At 38.3% G+C, this 22,359-nt stretch overlaps 1 protein-coding gene across 5 annotated transcripts in view; it reads right to left on the reverse strand.

Moving 5' to 3' along the window:
- MIDEAS (mitotic deacetylase associated SANT domain protein) overlaps positions 1-22,359 on the reverse strand; it is a 63,703-nt gene that overhangs the window by 25,671 nt on the left and 15,673 nt on the right. Inside the window, exon 1 of one of the 5 annotated variants that reach the window (XM_035327063.1) lies at positions 11,111-11,280. The exons of the other annotated variants lie outside the window; for them this stretch is intronic. The gene's annotated coding sequence lies outside the window, so the exon portion shown is untranslated. Of the gene's footprint in view, positions 1-11,110; positions 11,281-22,359 lie in introns of those variants that run through there. 5 annotated transcript variants of the gene reach the window in all.

Below are 22,359 nucleotides of genomic sequence, written 5' to 3' on the forward strand. Positions count from 1 at the left end.
TCAAGAAAGAACAAGGCCCTTTCTTATAAAAAACTGCCCTTGAATTTCACAAGTCCACGCAAAGCAGGGAAAACTAACACATACACACGTCACTGAAGCCTGCAATAAATCCTTTCATCTCTCTATAGAGAAAGAAAAAATAATAAAACGGAAGTGTACAGCTCACTAAAGTCCTGTAACTTGAGTCTCCTCTAAACGGATATGGCTACGGTGCAGATTTTAACACTGGGGTGGAGTTGGGAGCGTGATGAGGAGGAAAAGACAAAGGGTTTAAATTAACTTACGCAATTTCCACACTGGAGGCCAGGCTTGGCTTCAGTGCTAGTGGAACCATGGGCCTGTGTTTCACAGAGATGTGACTCACTTCCTCAGTCTGTTACATAGCTGTTCCCCCCCACGCTCCCTCCCCCTTCGCCCTGGCTACAAACCATGGATCTCTGCCACCTCGTATCACAGAGCCAGGGCGTTCCTTCCTTCTTCAAGCAAAACTTCTCAGCTCATTTACCAGTCCTCTTTCAACAAGACAAAAATAACTCTAGGAGAAATTGTGGACGCGTGAAATGAAAAAAAAAATCCTTAAATTGCAACTAGTGCACAAAACGAGGAAAAATTTATTTGATGAAATCCTCTGTCAAAATGTCACAATGAGAGGAAAAAATATCCCACAACAGGAAACTTGATCCCTGGTAGCAAAAACATAGAGGTGAAAATGTTGCTATCTGACTCTCGAGAATGTTAGTATTATTCTTTCCTTGCTTTTTGCAGCACTGCTAGAAATTTAACAGAGCTAACAGCTTAATCACAATACCTTAGTAATACTAATAATATTGGTTTATATTATCTTACTTTCTGAAATCATCACAAAATATTTTTTCTCTCCAAATCAGACAACCTCATACCTGCTTTCCTTCCACTGATGTTTCTGTGTTTCTGTATTGATCAATCACATAATTATCATAAAACAATGTACTTGTTTTCTGTATATCAGAAGACATTACCACTAGAACGAAGTTAAACCTCTAACACAACCTTTAGATCTCTGCTGAGACACATTGGCTACTCTTAGGCAGCGCTCAAAAGGAAGAATCCCAAAGCTGGCAAACAACTTCAATGATCCTTGGTTTTAACCCTTAAAAATGAAGCAAACAACCAAAAACCGACCAACACAAACAAAAAAGTGGTGACTGAGGTCTGCAACCACATTCAAAAGTATCCAAAACAGCTTTAGCAAGACCTCTCTCAGCTTTCAAAGTGTTGCATTTACAGAGCTCTCCAAACGTGCACTTGTGGATCCTCTACTACTAGATCAGAAACCATGGGTATTACAAAGTCTGTCTTGGACTGGTTTAGAATTACACCTGTCTAGACAAGAGACGTAACAGAAGTATTAAGAGACAAAGTTTACCAAAAAAAAGTAAGCTCTGAGATAACCTAAAAGAGGAAAAGGAATATGTAAATGTCTGTTGCACAAAGAGGCTTCTAAAACTGTTGTGTGCCTCTTACAGAAGTTACTTTGTTTGTCACTTGAGAAGATTGTAGTCATTGAAGAACTTAGTTTAAGTTAAGTTAAGAACAGCACAAAACCCAAGACAATGAAAATGGCATTACTGGGGAGGAAAGGGATTTAAGGTACTTTGAACAAAATACAGTGGAAATCCCAGCTCTCCCAATTGCATGCAAAAACAAAGAAATCCTGATAAGTCTCCTCTTGAGGAAAACAAACAAACAAACAAACAAACAAAAATCACAAAATTAACATTTTAAAATTTATTTCAATATAGGAAACAGCTAGAAAATATCTTGAAAGTCATCTTAATAATCATAGTCCATAGTTTAAGCTGAAGTTATAGATGTTCAAGCTGCAGTATGACTGTGCTCCAGGAAAGCTCACACTTGGCAGCTTCATTGGCTGAGTGCTGCTAGCTCTATGACTAAGCAGGCTTCCCTCCCTGAGGTCAAGGGACGAGCTCACATTATCATCATCCCAGCCAATTATCTGCTTTGGGGTTTCTTGTTTTGTTTTACTTTAATTTCAGCACAAGAGTCGGCCTGAAGTAGCACAGTGAAATGGCAACACACTTGCAGGCTTAAGTGTGCTTTGGAGCAGTGTGCCTCTGAAGAGTTCTTACCTTCAAACAAAGCACAATGCCAGGTATGATACCATAATTCCCAGAAGTTAATGTGTCTTGCCTCCAAATATACTGAGGTGTTACGATACTCTGCATTGCTTTTACACTGCACAGGGAAAAAACAAAACCTAACGTCAGTGCATTTAATAACTCTAAGGTTTGGCATGCACTGTATCAGTTACTTTCACTTCCAGTAACTCCTGGCATGTAAAGAACAACTCAACCTTTCTTCAGAAGGATATGAATTGAATATCACCTCCTTTAACACCGCAAATATTTTAAGACTTCTAAGATTTCTTCTGTGGTGCAAGGCTTTCTCTTCTAGATGAAAAAGAATGTCAACTCAGATACACATAGAGCCAACTGATACTTATGCATTATTTCCTGCAATGAAAAAGCATAAGCAAAGTAACCTATGGCATCTTACTGAGAGAAGTTAAGGTTAGGATTTTTTAGCTAAAACTTCTCTACCATATCTGCACTAGAGCCTTATTAAAGAAACCAGAAATACAAAATGCGGCTGGGATTTCAGAAAAGTCACCTGAAAGACTTAAGTATGTAGCTTGACTAAAAAGGTCCCTGCCAGCATCCAGGATGCTGTTCTCAGCTACAGTAATTTCAAGACGGAGAGCCACTGAGAAGTGCAGGGCACAGGCATTCAGAGCCACTCGCAAGGCAGGTGCCAACCCTGAGGTTCCTTTAATAGATTTTTACGTAACTGAAAGCAGCTCCTGCAGAACTGTTTAGACATCTCTCCCCTTTGCAACCAGCTTATCTCAGTTTATCATTAGCCCAGAGAGTTTTCTATAAAACCTTCTTAATTTCAAGTATTTTTCTTAAGAATAAAAAGTATGTGATTTGATGGAAAAGTTAAAAAACATTGCAACCATTTCCTATTGACAAAAAAAATCTTCATCTCCATATAAAACTTTTGGCCTATATATTTAACAACCTCCCACTATTATTTCTTCTCCTTCTTTACATGCTGTCTTCCATCAGGCATGCACATATTTCACAATTCCACATGGCAAGTTCACGACCTCACAGGCTGAAGTAACGTTAAACACTACTCTTCAGCCCATCTGTGAGGGTTGTGATCTCCTGTCCTTTGCTTAGTTCATCTGCTACGCCCCCTATACTTAGCAGGATAAGCAAATTTAAATTGTGCAGATTCCTAACGTCCTTTGAGATTGTTTCTCTGACAGAGAACTGTAGAAGTGACTTTGGAAAGACCCTGACCTCTCCTCAAACCTTGACAAAGTCAAGAATGCAGGAAACTATAATGAATGGTAGCAGACATCTTCTACTTCATCACTTTAATCCTAGCTTTTAAATATTTCAATTTTAGTTTTTTTCATGTGATAAATTAAAAAAAAAAATGTTCATGAGTGCTAGGTAACGTACCTTCTCAGCCTTACCCACAACAATGTTGTCAGTTCCTTGCAGGGAATCTGTCAAATTAGAGAGATGAAAATAAATTCCCACTAAATCCTCCTGCTGCTAGCAACTCAAATTACTGAACTTCCTTTAAGAAGCTCAATCACTTAGTGGTGATCAACAGACTCCACAAATAATTTTACCACTTAAGTCAAATGTAGCAAGCTAGTCAGTGTCCTAAGAGAGCAATCTAGCTCCCCCTCATTCTTACGGTCAAATCCCACATTTATGAATCAGGTAAAAATCACGACATACATTTTACCCATGAGGAACAAAGAGGAACTAACTCATTTCTAAGATCATGCAACAAACCAGGTCAAAAATCAGAAAACATATACAGGGCACTAGTTACCAGTCTCCATCCAAAACAAGAAGAAAACATTGTCTAAATCTACATGCAAGAGGTAAAAACTGCATGTGCTATTTACATTCCCGCAGCAAGGGGAAAGAAAATTTAATTCCTCCAGTGCAATAGCAGGACAGAGAGAGTTCAGAAATGTAGGTTTGGTTTTATTTGTCAATGGCTGGAGATTTATCATGCATCACAAACAAGAAACTTGTTCCAGCTAACAGAAATTGGCCCCTATAAAACCACCACCACTTATTGCAACAGTCTCAAGTACAAACCAAGGAAGTGATGAAAACATGGGACAGTTTTTGCGTTTGGTGGAGGATTTGCAATGCTTTTGCACAGCTTGTCCATAACCTATGTATGACAACAGCGACAACAGCTTCAATCTCTCCCGCAGAAGCCTCTCCTACACACATAACTTTGTCACATTTTCTTCCAGACAGTTAGCAACATCAGAATTCCTGCAGATTGTTTGCAACCACTCACTCGCCACCTTCAGACACCTTCAACAGGAAAGGATAACAGCACAGCTTTCCAACAGATCGCCCCAGGACAGAACAGCGAAAGCAGAAAATAGACCGTGCTTGTAAATTCCACGGAGCAAAGCACAGCAAGCCACCCGATGGACAGGGAGGGGAAAGCTCAAAGCAACCGAGAAATGAACCATCATCCAAAAAAGCCAAAAAAGCAAATGGAAGATGAGGGTTAGTGTCTCCTTCACCTTATGCTGTATGGTAGAGCAGTTGCCACAGATACTTTGAAAGCCTGTCTCTACAGGGAGAAGTGTATTTTTCAGGAGCCTAGCACCACAAAAGAGCAGCAACTGAAGCCCAATGTGAGCAAACAAAAATAACCCATTGAACAGTCTCCAGCTTAAAAGAAGGTAACGGCAAAAGACTAGAAGCAATATCAATCATTCTGACCCCACCTGATTAAGAGCACTAACCCAGGGAACTGTATCACATGGAAGTCCTAGAAATCAATAAAGCTAGGGAATGGGGAAGGCTTACTGGTTCAAATGGCATTGCTTAGCAAAAAAAGGAACTCTACAGCACACTCATAATTGGGACAAAATATCAAAGGAAAACAGCTTCACAGACAAACAACAACAAAAAGGAAAAAACAGTCCAGGAAGCTTGACAACTTCCATTGTTGCCTAAAGATGTCTGCCTGGAACTAGCAAACACATACCTAAATTCTCAAAAAGGAAGTTTCCAGACAACAATTCTATGAGGAGGGAGTTCTGTGCCTTCAAGGAACCTGCCAAAAATAAGCTATACAGTTGTGTTGCCTTCCTCAATTCAAGCTATAAACCAAGTATAAATTTTGGAGGATCTTTTTTCAATTTCAGTGTTTTTCCACCAGCCTGGCAAAATCTGGCATACACAAAGAGCTCCACCAGAACAAAATCATCATGAATGAGCAAGAACAACTATTAAAGAAACAGATCAAAATTCTAAAACTTAAAAGACTTTAAACTTAAACAATGAGGAAAAAAAATAACTGATTTATTTTTGAAGGAATTGACAATGTTGTTTCTAGCAGCTGTTGAAAACTTACGACACTGAATACAAACCAGACTCTCAGTTTAATTTATCCAAGCAAAAGTATGAGTGGTATTTCCAAAATAACTGAAGTTTTGCCCACCCCTCATCTTGAGAGAACTCAACGTTCATGATTTGTACTAGACTCTTATCTTTGTCTTGCACCGTAACAACATGCAGTTCTTGGAGAGAACTAGGAGACAGCGATGTAAACTACTATCCTTTAGTAAACAAAAAGGCAGGAAAGCCCATCTTTACAAATTACTTTAAAATGGAGTGCAGAATTATACTTGAACCAGTTAGATACACAACACATTTCTAAAATTAGTTAATGTTTATAAACTGTGCTGAAGTTCGGAATATTTATTATAATCCACCATCGTGACAAATACTGTGATCTGAAAAGGCTGAAGCAGCCTTAGAGTGCAGAGAGCACAACTAAGGAATATGAAACACTGCTTTCAGTCTTTGTAAAGTTATGTGAACATCCTATTCTTTCCCACTGGAAACAGGTTAACAGTTCTAGTTGTAAACTCTCAGATAGCTATTTTAAGCTTTTTTGTTTGGAGCTGTCAGGGAAGGCAGTTGCTAGCAACAAAGAGACCAACCAAGGACTCAAACATAGAGGAATTACAGAAGGCTCTAAAGTCAAAATGGCAAAGAGCAAGCCAAAAGCTTCTCCCTGCACGTGCATTCACATAGCTGACATAGCCACCACGCGTCCTTCTCTCTGAACGCCTCCCCTGCCACAAACACACCAGCTGCACCGCTGGGTGGGCACATCCCAGAGGCAGAGCCAATCTCTCTGCATTTTTGCCGTGAGAAGAAAACACATCTGAACGTGCTAAGCTGCAATAAGAAAGATTGCTGTAGGTTCAGTTACTTCTCCCTTGACCTCACCTCTCCAACACTTCAACACAAAGGCAGGCGTGTAGCTGCCCTGAGTACAGAGTACTGAGCTTTGAGTGCTTCAGATTCCCTCGTGGCTTTGCAAGAGGTAACAACCTACAGACAGGGGTAGGGGAAAGTGAAAGGTCAGAGGGATGATGATGCTTTTCATTCCCAGAGATTTCTTCGTGAGATATAAAAATGCCCTCAATACCTAGACCACAGCTCTCAGCGGAGACACACTTGACACCAACAGGCAGGCATCAGTCGCATGTGGCTGGCTGGAGAATAGCTGTGACTAAAGCACAGTGAGAACCTGAGAGCAGCTGGGATCAATTTCCAGCTCTTCTACAGACATGCATCTTAAGCAAGCCATTTCAGATCCATTCATAAAATGAGAATAATACCTGAAACCCAATACACTGATATTCATGAAGTGCTTTGAAGTCATAAACGTGATATTAACAGTATCCACTGATAAGCTAAACAGAGATTCTTCCACTAAGAGCTTAAAGTCGAATGAGAAAGGCAATACAAGTAATGATAACCAAAGAGGGAGGGGTCCACAAAACTGAAGGAAAAAGGTCACATAAATATTAACATACAGTTGTTCTTTTGCCATATGCCTCACTCTGCCCAGGAATATCTTTCTGTTTCTCAGCAGTTAGCTAAGCTGAAGCAGTGGTGATCATGGTTTGTCTGCATCTACATGTGCAGCCAGCCAGATGCCAGGATTGACTGAAGTCATCTGTTAAAAAACTACTCAAGTAGAAAGTGTTTAATAGCAGAGACAAGACATCTATTTTCTAACATGACATACATCTTGAGAGAAGTCCTGTGGGCACTGTTGAATATAAAAGAGTCTTCTTATTGTGCTGGTTCTTTATGCCAGGTTCTTTGCCAGATATAGAGCTATGTAAATGAACATTAGTTAATTCTGGGGGTAGGAGCAGTGATAGACTTGGGCAAGCACGACAAGTTTAAAGATTCCTGAGGCCTGGAGAACAGTCCAATTCCTTCATCTTTAATTGAACAATCAGAGCATCCTTCAGGTCCTTGGATTCCAAACTCCCTGCCAGTTACCTGCCCAAAGACCCACTCTCCTCCTTTTAGACTTGAGGATTTCAGTGAAGGAAGGGAAGAGAAGATGGTCAACACCAATACTGGATCAAATGAAAAGTTAGTTTCTTCCACTCCTGCAGTGGCTCATTTGAATCCTTACTGACCAATGCTATAAAGCACTTTGACAACTGGGCGTAGGCAACATCAGCCTTACCCAGAGCAAAGTCAGCAGCTTCCTGAAAGAATGAGCTCAACAATCCTATCTGACACCAAACAAGCCACCTGCCCTGCACTTCATAACTAATACAGAAAAATGTCACTCAATAACAGCACGAGGAAAATTAAGAACTGTTACAAAGTTCTTTACAAAGTTCTTAATTAAATTAAACAAAGGACTCAGGTTTTAGTAAAAGACAAAATCAAGGTCACACTGATCATGTTTGATATGACAGGAAAAAAAAAAAAAAAAAAAAAAAAAAAAACTTCTGCATTTATCCACCTGCACATGAAATTCTGAGAGTTCAGCAGATCAGAAGTACAACATGCATTTACATTTCCTTCTGCACTTACACAGTTCACTCTGCAAGTCCTGGAACAGTATAAATACATTCTAATTGAAGTGACAACGTTCTAGGTCACTAACCCCCATATTATGCTTTAAATAGCTGTATTTGCTGCAGATACTAACTATGTAATTGCCACTAACAGCAAGTCCTTCCCACTTGAGAGAAAGGCCATAAATTACTGGAAAGTCACACAGCACCTTACTAGAAAAGCTGATAAGAGGCTCAGTTCTAAACACTTTACCACTTCCAAAAGAAATTGCTAAGCATTAAAAAAATAAAATCCCTTACATAACAATTTTTCATTCTCAGAACAAAAGGTTGATGAACTAATCAGCCCTTCAGGTGTATGGATTCAATTAACCTGATCCTCCTACATTGAAGAAAGACATTCTGAGACTCCTGCTCCTTTACAATCATAACATGTTTAGCAGATTCTAAAGGATTTTTTTCACCAGCTGGATAACACTTATTTCAAACAATTTACTGGTTCAACTTACATCCCACAGCTTCTGATGACTTTACTATTTTTAACACATCTCCAGAAAACAAGAAAGAATGGCCAGCCTCCTGTCAGCAGGCTGACGTTTGTTAGACAGCTCTCACCTGCTGGAAGCTACAATTCAATCGAGGCAAAAAAACATTTTCTGTTTTTCATTGAACAAATCTTTAGTTTGAGGAAAGTATTAAAAGGAACTTGCCCACAAACAAGCTTGCAGTTATTGGACTACTTATTGTTTATGTAATACTTCGCAACAGCAAAAGCAATATATAACACCAATTCACCCAACCTCATACCATATATAACATGCAACATTCTGTATTTTTAATAGGTAAACAGAGAGACAGTGACCTGTTCTTCACTGAAGGGTAGCCAGCAATTAGCCAATAAAAAGATAACTCTCCTGCAATTTCTTGATCTCAGTTTAGTCCTCTGTTCACTCCTTCATACTGTGCAACTATAGACTGCATTTTCAAGATGTCAGGTAAAACATCTACATTTTGATCAGATGCACTAAAATCCAGACACAAGTACAGAATGCTACTACTTAAAATATCCTCTAGAGCTCTCCAAACCTTCATGTAAATATTAAAGCTATTTTGATATACAATTATAATGTCTTCTAAAACACATAAAAGGTCACCCACCCCTATCTGTAGGGAAGCTCTAACATTAGTATATACGGCAGCATCATACTAGAGATCTCTAACCAATACTCAGAGCAGGTGCAGTGTTCTGCAATGCCAGGGTGCAGTCCAAAAGCTCTGACTGAAACTGCAGGTTAGGGTGAAGGGCTCTGGCATTTCTGTAAATTGAACTGAGTGTTTTATTTACATATTTAAGAAAACGACAACACTAGTCAGGTATAATCCCCATATTGTCCATGGCTTCTTTTCTTGTGCTGTAGTAGCGAAACTGAATTACAACATTTTCTATTTTATGCAGGCGCATGGCCGCATAAACACAGTATAACAGCACCATATACTCTTTAATGCACTTACTCTGGCAACGCCTCAGCAAAGGAGGGAACTATTACTCCCTTTTTATTGAAGAGGAGTAAGTCAGAGAGAGGCTAAGAAATAACTTGTTGGAAGATGGCTACAACAGAACAGGGAACTGAACTCGGGACTTGCAAGTCTCAAGGTACTGCCCTACCCTTTTAATCACCTTTAATCTCTTATTCAGTTTGAAATCCCATCCTCAGGTTGGCTAAAGTGCATATGAAATCTACCTGAAATACTTCTACTTCAGTCTGCCCGCAAGATTCTGTGAACTGCCATGCATAATAATACAAGATTATGTTAATAGGAGTCAATGCAGATTTATCATGGATCTAAGAATATTTTTCTGGCTTTTATTAGAGCTGTTGCCTCTAAGCCATATATGCATAGCCTTGGCTGTATTAGTGCCCAGGACACACACACAGCAGCAATTCAGGAATACCAGGAAGACCTATTCAGCTGCAAGTGTGACATTTTGTCTAGGGCTTAGGTGACAGTGCTGAATAACCTCCTCACATCCCCTCCCTTCATGTTGAAACAAGCTAAAACGAAGAAAGAAGGAAATATACTGATTTATACCTGTAAGTTGATTCTCTTTCATATATTTTTTTCATCTATTTAAATTACCTATGATCACCATGACAATAAAAGCACACCTGGGAGTCCAAGAATTAGAGAAATGAAGGGGAGCTCTGAAATCCTGCAAGACTGTGCTTTTAGCAACTATCACGACAGATATAATCCTCCTGTCTTCACAACCTCCTTCCCGACAACCTCTCCAAGGGGAAAGAAGATTGTTCTTTGTCCCCAGCCACCTAATCTGAGGTGCCACAAATGAGCTTCCAAGCCCTCACGTTGCCCGCACACAGGAGCTGCGCCCCTGCAGGGGTGAGCACCCACCCCCTCAGTTCTCAAACAGTTTTGCTTAACCCCTGCCTCAAAGAAGCTTAAAATGCAGCTTGTGGTGGTTTGGGGAGGAACACAGCACAGCCTCTGCTGTCATGGGAAGGGGCAGTGAGACCCTCACTTTTGCAGGCATTTGTTTGTGAGATGTAAGGAAGTATCATTGTATGGAAAAAAAAATAGGGGAAAGGGCTTAAACACAAACACAAGAGATGAAAGTGCAAGTCTTCTTTTTCCCCTTTCCATAAAAAGCTATGCATTTATAGCAGCTGCTCACAAAAAAAAGTCTTTAGAGTTATGCATGAGGAATGTTAAGACATAGCATTACTTAGAAAGAAAGAACAAGTAATAATTTGGACATAAGTGTGATGAAATGACCTATTACAGTAGATTAAGTTGTGTTAATTCTGTTCCTAAGTCTCTCACTACTTATATTCTTGGCTTTATTCTCTCATCCTCATTAAAAATCTCAAATCAGCATGAAAGGCTCCTTTGCAGATGACACATGCCAAATCAAAGTTCCGCCCAACCAGACAATTGAACAGCAACAACAACAAAAAAATCACGCATAGCTACCTGCATGTAAGACCATTAAGAAAAAAAAAAAAAAATCAGATGACAGAGGCTTCTAAATTTACACAGATTCTGTAGTAGCAGGCTATGTTCATACAAACATACAGCTTTGCTTAAGCTAATGAGATTTCTACTCTTTAGGTATCTTCAGCTCACCTTCTGCAAGATGCACAGTTCTGGAGTTGGCATCGAGCTTCAACACCAGCATCTGTGCAGAGACATTTCTTCATGAAGCAGTTTCAGAGGCCCAGGGCTTCTGGGCTTCTTCAGGGCTGAAGAATTTATCACTTCCAATTTTTAGATCAAGACCAAATACAATGCTTCATTTTCATTCCCATTGTAACATGTAGGAAGCTAATGCATGAGAGAAAGGTGAGAAGATAACTAGGAGGAAGAACGAAATACCTCTTTTCTGAAGCCATAAGCGTATTAGTCTGCAGATGCAGTCCCTCTTACACCTCCATTCCCAGTACATTTTGTCCCTTTGCTAGAACAGGATGCTTTCCAGTTAAATACACCTAGTACCACAAAATACCATGTTAAGTAAGACAAACCATTTCAAAAGACGAGAACCTCCCATCCAATTAAGCAGCTGTAAGAACTTGTCACTTTGATTTTTAAGTAGCTTCTCACAACTGTGTGCTTTTTATTTTTATTTTTTACTTCTACCTTATCTGACTGTAATAGGACAGATTTGGACATAAAACACCTACAACCAGTAAAAAGAAGTTAAATTTCATTTTAATTATGCTCCTTATCTCCCTCCCTTAAAGGAATAAAGGGTTTTTCCATGCATTTCATTTATATTAATATATACACTTTATTTTTATACAGATGTTTGCTTCATGAAGAGGAATATATACTTTTTTGGATATGTAAAGAATATTGTGTGAAATTGTTCCATTGTCACTGTAGAAACTGTGCATAATTTGAAAGATTTGTTACAAATGCTTAGAAATACTGAAAGATTTCATACACATACCTCCCCCCAGCAATCATTGACATTGGATTTAAAGTTTTGGGTTTTCCCAGCAGCAGTAGGGAAAAAACAAACAAACAAAAAAACAGCTGTCATTTGCACAATTTCCAGTATCACTAGCTCCCTAGTCAAATTCTAAAATAGGCGTATCTCCAACTCTAACGATAAAAAAGGAAATTGCTTACCACATTTCAACTTTTAAAGTTTTTTATATCTTAAGCAAGTAAAGTGACACTTCTGGTGGTCGTTGAATAAACAGTTTAAGGTAAAGTCCACAGCAGTAAGGATATTTTGCTTGCCTAGTTGCAATAGTAAAACTTTCATCAGCAGAACGTGAACATGTTCTTTTCCTGTATATTATGGATAAGCAATAAATCTGCAATAATATCCTCCTTGCTTCTTGCTAATCTGTGTATTTACAACAGACTGTACTACTGAGGGGGATGTAGCTGTTTCACTAAATCTGCCGGAAATAATTTCCACAATCATTCTGGGGAGGAATGAGAGGAGATGTGCATTTGTAAGTAGTTAACACTCTCCCCTCCTCCCCTGGACAAAAATGCCGAACAAATAGCATACAGATGCAAAAAGACAAGGGAAATGCTTAACCTTGCGATTCCTCAATTTTGGCTTCAATTCCCTGATGTAGTTTTGTACACAAAATTGACATGTGGAAAGAACAATCTGTGGTGACCAACTTGCTGAGAGTTGTGGAAAACTGGCCTGCAGCACAGGACAGCAACTCTTGCCAGAGAACTGCTGTGGTCTCTTCTGCTGCACAGACCTCAGGGAACATGCACTGCAAAAACAGCTCTGCATCCTTCCCAGGCTCTCTGGAAAACCTCCGTGCTTAAAAGCAATCACTGAACACCTCTTTCTCTCTTGTTTTTTCTCCCCCAAAAAAGAAAGAAAGGTGTACAATTGCAAATGTATGCACCAGCTTAAAGTAATTTATTAATCTTTAAGGTATGCGACTCCATCACAGGGCCCTGAGGATTCCCCTGGACACTGGCTCCATATCAGAAGATACAACCCATTTATTTTAAGACACAGAACGGTGTTGTTTTTAATCTTCATGTTTGTTTTCAGTTTGAAGTCGCTTTTTCAAAGCAGAATCCCTTTAGAAATAGGAATACCCGCTTCATTATCTTAGTATTTGAAGTAGTGAAGAATACCTCATTAATGTGTTCATTAAAGAAAAAAAAATACCAGATCCACTACTTAAACAGCATAATTCCTTCCTGAAGAATCCCATCTTCAGCAATAACTCTCGTAAGTGTAGTACAATATAATTTTAGCTCTTCACTTTGCTCTATTTTTCATCAAATATTTTAGGAATTATATCTGTAATGACTAAATCTCTTCCAAATTTGCATTTTTTGGGAAAAAAAATCACAACCCATTTTTATATTCAAAATACCTTTGGGTAGGCATCTGTGTACCAATTAATTGTAATGTACATTCCTGTTGTACCTCATGGCCTGTATCTCCCTAACTCCTTCAGTTTTTCAAACTCCCTAAGATGCCTATCTGGTTCCTACTAGGCATCTTGTGGAAGTATTCTCAAATTGCTGCTGCAAGCTAATGTAAGCACAAATTTCCATTTATAGCTGTCCTCTAAGAAGTTTTTTCTCTTGTTGAGGCAAACACTGGCCTCGGTATGATTACAATCCATCTGTGCATATATCTGGTAGAAAAGTTGTTTCCTCTTACAGAGGGTTATATTTATTTAGCTGTAGTACAGCTGCTCAAAAGCCACTTGGAGTCTAAAAGCATGTTTTTTTGATGTGATGTTTCCCAATGAAATGCATCAGCTGCTGAAGAAGAGCCCAAGTCCTAGCCTGAAGAAACAGTATCTCTCAAAGGGGCTGAGTCTACGGGGCAGCTGAACTCACCACTCTCAGGGGTCAGGAAGCACAGCATGCCCTCAACACCAGGCACCTGGCAGTCTGCATGCCATGACCTGTGGCTGTGGCTGCTGGGACATGCAGGGCCCTCTCCAGTAACTTAGGCCCCACCACCTGCCCCAGGGCAGGCACTAAACACCCTGCAAAGACAGGTGAGGTGACAGACTGAAATTAACAGCATAACCATGGATTCCTGCACGGTCCTGCAGTGCATGTAAAGGCATCCAGGAATACATTCATTTCATTTTGGTCTTGAATTATAACTACCTGTTCTGCATTTCCACAAGCAATGAACATACTTAGCTTCTTTTTCAACTTCTGCATTAGAAGGAAAGCAAGCTCCCTAGAAGGATTAATTAGATAAAAGAGCCTTGTTACATCACACAATTCAGACTTTACAGACGGAATGATTTGTGTTCTTTTTTTTTTTTTCCCCCCACAAACATTAAATACCCATAGAGTACTACCCACAGCCCTCAAGAAAAACCCTAAAACAAATGATCTCCCTTAACTGCCTCAATCCCCAACTTCCAGGAAATGCAACACTTTCAATTAAATTAAGGTCTTAACATAATTGCAGCCTGATCAAAGGTGGTGTTCTCTCTTACACTTTTATGCCATTTCTAAGGTTTTAACCTTTTTGTCTGGCAAGAAGGGAAGAATGCTATTTGCAAAGCACATGTTATTTGAAGTCACAGCACTAAGTAGCATCTGTGATAATTAAACAGCTGTAGTCTATGTTGGATATATATTATCTACACTGTATGTATACATGCTTACGTTTACATGACTACACACGATGCAGGTAAAAAACAATTTAAATGGAACAAAATCTTCATAAGCAGTTCACTTACATGTATTTTTCTCAAACTGATGCAATATCTCCCAAAACAAACAAGCACTGCACACACAATCTGATAAAATTATGTAGACTCCAGACTATTCATAGTATCTTTGTAGTAATGAAGCAATTGTAAAAGCACTGCTTTGTTTAAATTTTGAAATGAAACTTGTGTTTGAGATACATTCAGGGCATTGGATTTTTTTTCACCTCCAGAAATTAAAGTTGTTTGAAAAACTTCTCAGTTATCAACAAACTGTTAAGTAACATGAAGGTACAACTGCTTTTCTTGAGTGTGTGTTTAACTAACAAGCTGTAATCATTCAAATCTGCATTTAAGGTGATCTACAAAGGGGAGAGAAAAGATTAAAAATATTTTTCAGCTTGAACAATTCTAATTTTTAGAAGTTACAGTGACAGAAGAAGCTTTCTTAAATCTAGGAACAGCTCATCTAAAAAGCCAGACAAATTAGTAAGCTATAGATTTATTAAAGTTAGGTTAAAAAATAGCACTGAGGGTACTGAAATCTAATAAACACTTCAGAAAAAAATATCCTAAAATTAATATCACTGACTTCAATTAAGATGTGAGACTAAAGACATTTTTCCAGCAACTGTATTTAATGATAATAAAGGGCTGTTGCTGAGCAAATAAACTGAGAGTTGACATTATTCTGCACATATCATATGAACTTTTTGGAATCATTTCAGAATGATTATTAAAATGAAAAAAAAATAAATGTATTTATAAAAAAGTGAATAGGGAAGAAGTCACATTTAAAGTAATACGGACTCCAGGAATCCAGTCAGCATGTCAAGTATTAACATTTGCTTTATTTCTTAAGCTGTTCTAAACTGTTCATATTAACACAGAAAAAACATACCAGTGTCTCTTTCCCTTCAAAGTGATTGCTAAGTCACCTGTTCTCAAAATTTGGCATTTTTAAGAAAATCTGCAATGCCGCTGAGAGACCACAAGTGAATTGTATGAATAAAGGGATATGGAGTGATTAATAGTAATGAATGCAGCTTTAACTTTTCAGCAAGACAACTGCAAGTAACACTAAATTCAATACACTTTGAAGTAACTTACTTCCAACAATGAACAAATTTTGTTTAAACAGAAAACATCGTTGAGAATTTGACAGCGTAGGGGTACAGAATATCAGAGGCCAAAAGAAATCCAGCTTTCTTCCAGAATAAACTCCTCAGTTATGACCATGTATCAGCTCTTCGTAACAGGACTGTAGTAGTAGCAACAGCTACGAGAAACACACTGCAAGGAAGATTTGGTGTTCATGGTCTTTCTTATGTGTTATGCTAAGTGATAATAGTTGTGTGCAAGACAGTCACGTGCAGAAAACTTCTGATAGGAAGGGCAAAGTTTCCGCAAGACTTTACAGTTGTTACTGTCAGTTTTCGACCCTGTTTGCTGTGGTCTGTATAGTCACATAGAGCAAATGAGTGTCAACATCACACAACATACAGCTGTGCTTTTGTGCATAACAAAGTACTCCTCTCAGCTCCTTATTTGCAATCCAATAGCACATGCATGCAAGATTGCTATATGCTTTCCACTTCGCAGCAGTTTCTGCCCAGGGCCAATTTCAAATCCATGCTATGGCTATTCCCTATGAAGGGTTTAACATAAGGGGTTACAAAATAGCAGCCTAATACCTAACCATTTTCCCCTCTTTTTTAAATAAGATAGCCTCAAAGTCTTCAAATCTATCGTACTGTGCATTGCACAGCTTGTTGTTTGCAGAACAGTATCATGTTTTTATGAAAATATATCGACACCATGCAAAAATATTCACTGGGAAAGCAAAGAGTTAATCACCATTAAAGTTAGCACAAATAAATGGTAGCAAGTAACTCCATAAAATATTCACTTAGTTTCCTGCATTCAAAGTCATTACACTTTTCTCCTTCACACAGGGTCACTATGTCCTGCCAATTCATCAGCACCCAAAAATAAACTAGTTGAGTAACTAAAGATGTCAATAGATTTTCACATTCCCTCCATGCACCCAAACTGTACGGCTCAGAGGAGTACTTGAAAACACCCAGACATTCTACACTTCATCTAGAACAATTTCCCAAGCAAATCCTGTCACTTGCAATAACTCAGTTATAGCTGTCACTAAACACAGAACACCATTCTGCCTCCAAAGCGTGCTTTTCTCTCATAAATCAAGTGACTTAGAAGGAACTGTTCTCTTAAATTACTTTTTAGCAGACAGCAAAACTGAGTAGAAGTTAGAGTTCTCTTAATCTTCACAATGCAAAGGGCCCACAGAGGATGCATATATGTGAACATGCATGTGAGTGAAGAAAGGTTGCTATTCTACCTAAGGTTTAGGTGCCACTGTTTTGTACAGGCAACCTCATGCACAAACCCTGCTGACAAAACAATCACCCGGACACAAGAGATGTGAATTCAGACTCACATGTTACACCTTCCCCTAAGGAGAACCCATCGGTTAACTCCTCTGCGGCGGGGCAGAACCTCCATCCCTACTCTTGACACTGTGCCACTACTTGGTAGGTCAGACCACGGATCTGTAGCCCCTCTGTTAGGCTATCAGGAAGGCAATTACCCCACCTTAAAACGAGGATGATAAGGCACAAAGAATGTAAATTACCTGTCAGCAGTGAGACTGCAAGAAAAGAAGAAAGCTGGAAACCTTTTTGCTGCATGTCCTATGGCATTAGACAACACTGCCTCCCTGTATAGAGCTGTTTTTTTTTTTTTTTTCATTCTCTCTCAACTCTTTTCATCTTTGCTCATAGTTATCCCATAGTTGCCTAACAGCTTGTAAACGTTAAGCGTAGGCTCACATATTAGATCCAGCAAATTCCATGACTGGAAGACCTAATGGTACTCTGGGTCAGGGCAAAGAGCAAGACCAAGTTCCAAGTACATGTTCCTTGCTGCTCAGCATTTCAGTTTCAGTATAGGCAGCTTGTTGCATCTGTAGACAGATAAAAGTCTCAATGAAATGATGAGTTCCCCCCAGTGCCCCAGCCACCTATTGTTAACACTACTTAAACTATGAGGTAAAAAATTAAAAGCACTTCAGGCTAATAAGAGAGACCGCAACTAAGATTTTACTTCACATTATTAAAGGCTAAACAATAGCCACTGACTCCTTGGTAAAGGTATGACTGTGGAGTCTTGAACATTTTAACCTAATTAATACATTAGAAAGCAGCCCTTAACTTCTATTTCTAGGCTGTATTCCTGCAAACGGACCTCCATAAGAACTACTTGTACAGACCAAGTTACTGCACTGCAACCTTCACTAGCAGATCACATCCTCAAATGGGCTTTTGACAAAAGGGACACCTATAGATCATCCAAGTCTAAGCGCAATCCACACCTTTGTTACATATTATTCAAACTAAAATGGTGAAAAGAAGCAGTAAAACCATATTGGTTCAGAATCTGAAAGAAAAATAGTGTAGATTTACCTATACCACGTAGCTTGAGAATTAGGTGCAGTCTTTTTTTTTTTTTTATTAGCACTCATGATGTGAAGAGCCGGAGAAGCAACCTATCTCACAAAGATCTCAATTACTCTCACAGACATTCATTAGTAGATTTCCGCTCAAATTTTTCACGAGACTATAGAAAACCTGGATTTTTTTCTTGAAGAAATTATTTTTCTGCATTAGTCAACAAAGAGTTGCTGTCAACATCAGTGCCATCACTGCCCTTTGGCTGAGTCATGTGTGAACCGGTTTGAATACTGAGTTTTCTTGTTTGCTCTTCAACGTCACCCAAACCCAGCTCTATAGTCAGCACAAAAGAAGAACTTGCTAACGTGGCTCTTTTCCTATCAACTTCCAATCTCAGCTACAACATCCCTTTAAGAAAACATCCCAGTGCACAAGGTCAAGCAATTGTTGATGTTGACAAGCATTTGGGCCACTCCTTTTGGTCTCTTACTTGTCTATGACACCTCTGACAGAGGTGCCTTGTGGAGAAATTGATAAACTCATTAAAAATCAGCTGTGCAACCTGAAGCCAGGTGAAAGGTCTCTAATCTTGCTCTATTGCCCCTGTTGGAGAGAGGCCTTGCTTCCTCATAAGCAGTCTGCCCAAGTTTTTGTTCGTTTCCTGTGCTGTACAATTTAACAAATACATACTTAAACAAACCAACAAAAACCCTGCATCTCTGAATACATGTGCAAGCAGGCAGGCAGGCTCTTTTAAAATGCCAGGACAGGTTACCTGAATGAGGAAACTGAATCTTTCCATGTGCAATTTATTAACAGTTGTTAATATTTAAGAGCTCATCCATCTGTACAAGAAAATTTTACAAGTCAAGGATTCAGATCCGCATTTTATTTCCTTTGCCAACAAAACTCTTTGTATTTTAATTTCCTCTGTTTGTAATGGTAAGGTAACTAGGTCTATTTATACTGCAAATGAAAAAAGGTCATTAACCTCATTCAGATAAGATTTGTTCTTTTTTTTAAAAGAAAAAATATCAAACACTGACTGTAATTTAGTTTGCTGTGAGGCAGTCCATTATTCACTTCAGCATATAACCTAAGCACAGTATCACATGTTCCAAACTTCCTAGTTTTTTAATACCTCAATATGTCAAATATTTACTCTGCACCTCAAATTCAAATTTAAAATTAGTTGCTTGTAAGGAGTTGAACATTCCTCTTTTCATATTTTTAGGCAGTAAAAGAGCATTTTTATGACATCATTTCTATATGGAAAAAAAAAAGTACATATTCTACATAAATAAATAACATTATCAGCAAAAAAAAAGCCAGTACATACCTGAAATATTTTACATTTGCCAAAGAATGAATAGCATTAAAGCCAAAGGGTAAGGAGTCAAAATTGTTCTCATACTTAAGTAGGAAAGAAATTTCTTACGTGTATTTTGCACTCCTGCATATTTTTAAAAAAATCACGGTAACAAAGACCACTTAACTACTGAAATTAAATTAGAAAAAATGAAGACCATAATCAAAAGCAGTATTTTGCACAAATGTTTACTTGCAACAATACCCTTTATGTGCAAAAGACTTTCCAAATACCCAAAGAGGTCAGGTTAAACTATAAGAATGCTCAACAGTAATGCCTTTTAATTCCTAACTTTGATTTATAGCATTCATATATTTCTTCCCTAGCATCTTAACATCCATTAAAACATACTTGTTAAACAAATATGGTTGTAGAAAGACTATACGATATACTCATGCTATATATTTAAAAAATATATTTTCTAATAATTTGAAAATAATCAATACTTTCCAGGAAATATTCCAAATAAATTCATAATTTTAATTCAATATAATAATCTCACAAATATTCCTAACGTTTAGCATGTCTTACCCAGGATAACATCTAGAGCTTGTCATAAAAGATTTGAGACAGTATTTCAACTTGGAATTTTCTAAGTCATGAAATGAAACTAAACCCTAGTGGCAGTCAGATTTCTGTGCCAGCTTCACATACACGAGTTTTCGGCATGCTGAATTCTCATCATTGGAATCTCCCATAGCAATCAGAATGCTTTAGGGCTGTGGTTCTCTTTCTTCACACCAGGAATTTGGCAGCGCTGGGATTCTGAAGTGGTATAAAATAAATTTCAAAAATAGGAAAAGGCTTGATAAATTCTTCTCCACCCAAGTGTAGTAATTTCCCATAAACAGAGCAAACTCTTCTTTGAGGAAGCGCTTGGAAGTATGAACAATACAATACATAGAAAGAAACAAAACCCCAAGAGTATTTTTAACACATGGCACTTCGTTTTACTTTGCTTTTCAATGATCTAAAGGATCAAGAATCTGCATGGTTAAGGATACTGCAAAACTGCAAGAACAGTTGACTCACATCATTATAAAACTCTAACATAACTTACCACACATTGCTAAGAAACAGATGCAGGAGTATAAAAGGAGATGCTCAAGGAATCCTAAGTATCCACAAAAATAGCAGATTAAATTTGCACACCTAAGTGTACATGATTATGCAGAATTTGAAATCACACAACATCTTCAAGCAGCCTGGGAACCAAAGAGGAAATGCACTTTCACCCTACAAACCCTAACAAGGCAATCTGGAGATTATTCAGAATTCTGCAGCTAGTTTCATCTTGAGACTCCATCGCAATGCACACCACAACCAAGATGAGGAGCATTTCAGCAGGTCTAGTGCCCCACAATGCGTATCTTCAGAGAACAGATTCCAGTTTACCCACACTGAAGTGATGCAGCTGATCTGGTAGCTGGGAGTCAACCATTCAACTCTGTACCACAACCAAACTGCAAAGCCAAATCAGTATTTGTAAAGTCTTCTCAGTTAAAAGCCCTTGACAAAAAGATAAGAACAATAACTGCTGTCAAAACTAATGCATGTCTTGGTCACTATAACAATACCCAAACCAATTATACAATAGGTTAAGATAAAAAATAGCATGATATTCAAGCTTGAAAGAGTAGTCCTTTACAAACAGTACTCTGTAACATCACAGGAAAAATAAACCTTTGTTCTCAGGGAAACAATTATAAGATGATGAGAAATTTAAGGGTGTATAACTGGATGGTTTGTGTGTGTACACAAACATACAAATTTATTTAAAAAATGAGAAAAACATGATAAGAGGATGTACCAATATATATTACTCAATTACAAGCTCTCCTACTAGTAGACTACGATGAGGAAGGCCAAGAAACTGAAAACAACTTTCAGGTGAGAAGATACATTGCATGAAAGAAATAGGACACGAATATGGACTTAATTTAACTTGCTATCTCTTTACATGCCAACACTGAACATGTAATGAATCAGTAAAATAGTCAGCAAAATGTAATTAAAAAGAGATACCAGTACTGTTTCACAGTTCATGCTTCAGTCATTTCAGTACTGGTGAGGATTAAAACAAGTCAAGTGAAACAATATAGGACAGCAAATTTAATTCTAAATATCCAAAGATTACAAGGGAAAATGTTATTCCATGTTCTGCTGCAGACCTTTCAGTATGCCTTTCAGAAAACAACAAAAATACTAAACACTTTGCCACCACCCCCTTCAAATCTAGCTTTTCCCAGCTTTTAACTTCTTAATCAACACCAGCTGTCAACATATCAAGATGCATTCATGTAATTTGTGCATAAAAAGAACATTCATTTCTTAAGAGACGTAAATCCGAAGAATATCTGTATATCTTTCAGGCTAAATACAGATTAGTGAATTACATTAATTCAGGCCTGGAGATGAAGTTGCACCAAACTTGATAAAAAGTGTCAAAGCAGAAAAGCAAACAATTAAATAGTGAGAGTTATTACTGTATCCCCATTTGCTCCCAAACCCTTGAATGTTAGCTCCTGGCAAAAAGCACACATTCACTTTTTTTTTTTTTCCCCCAGGGGTAGTATACAGCTTCTTCTGATAACAATCTGTGTATTTTTCAGCTGCTAGAGTTGATCAGCAGAGCACTCTAGAAGGTCTACAGTTGGAGACCATTCAGAAACAGAAGTTATGCAAAACACTGTGTAGTGCCTATTGAGCAGCCTCACGCTGGAAACACATGCCATTTGTGCACTGGGAGCTACTGTAGCTGCCAAGGAGCTTCCATGCGGCATGCAAGTTGCTGGTATGCAACTACAAAAATTTAAATTATTACTTGAGCAACCACCTCTTTCAGGG

Source organism: Oxyura jamaicensis, chromosome 5 (genome assembly GCF_011077185.1).
Source record: "Oxyura jamaicensis isolate SHBP4307 breed ruddy duck chromosome 5, BPBGC_Ojam_1.0, whole genome shotgun sequence".
Classification (NCBI taxonomy): domain Eukaryota; kingdom Metazoa; phylum Chordata; class Aves; order Anseriformes; family Anatidae; genus Oxyura; species Oxyura jamaicensis.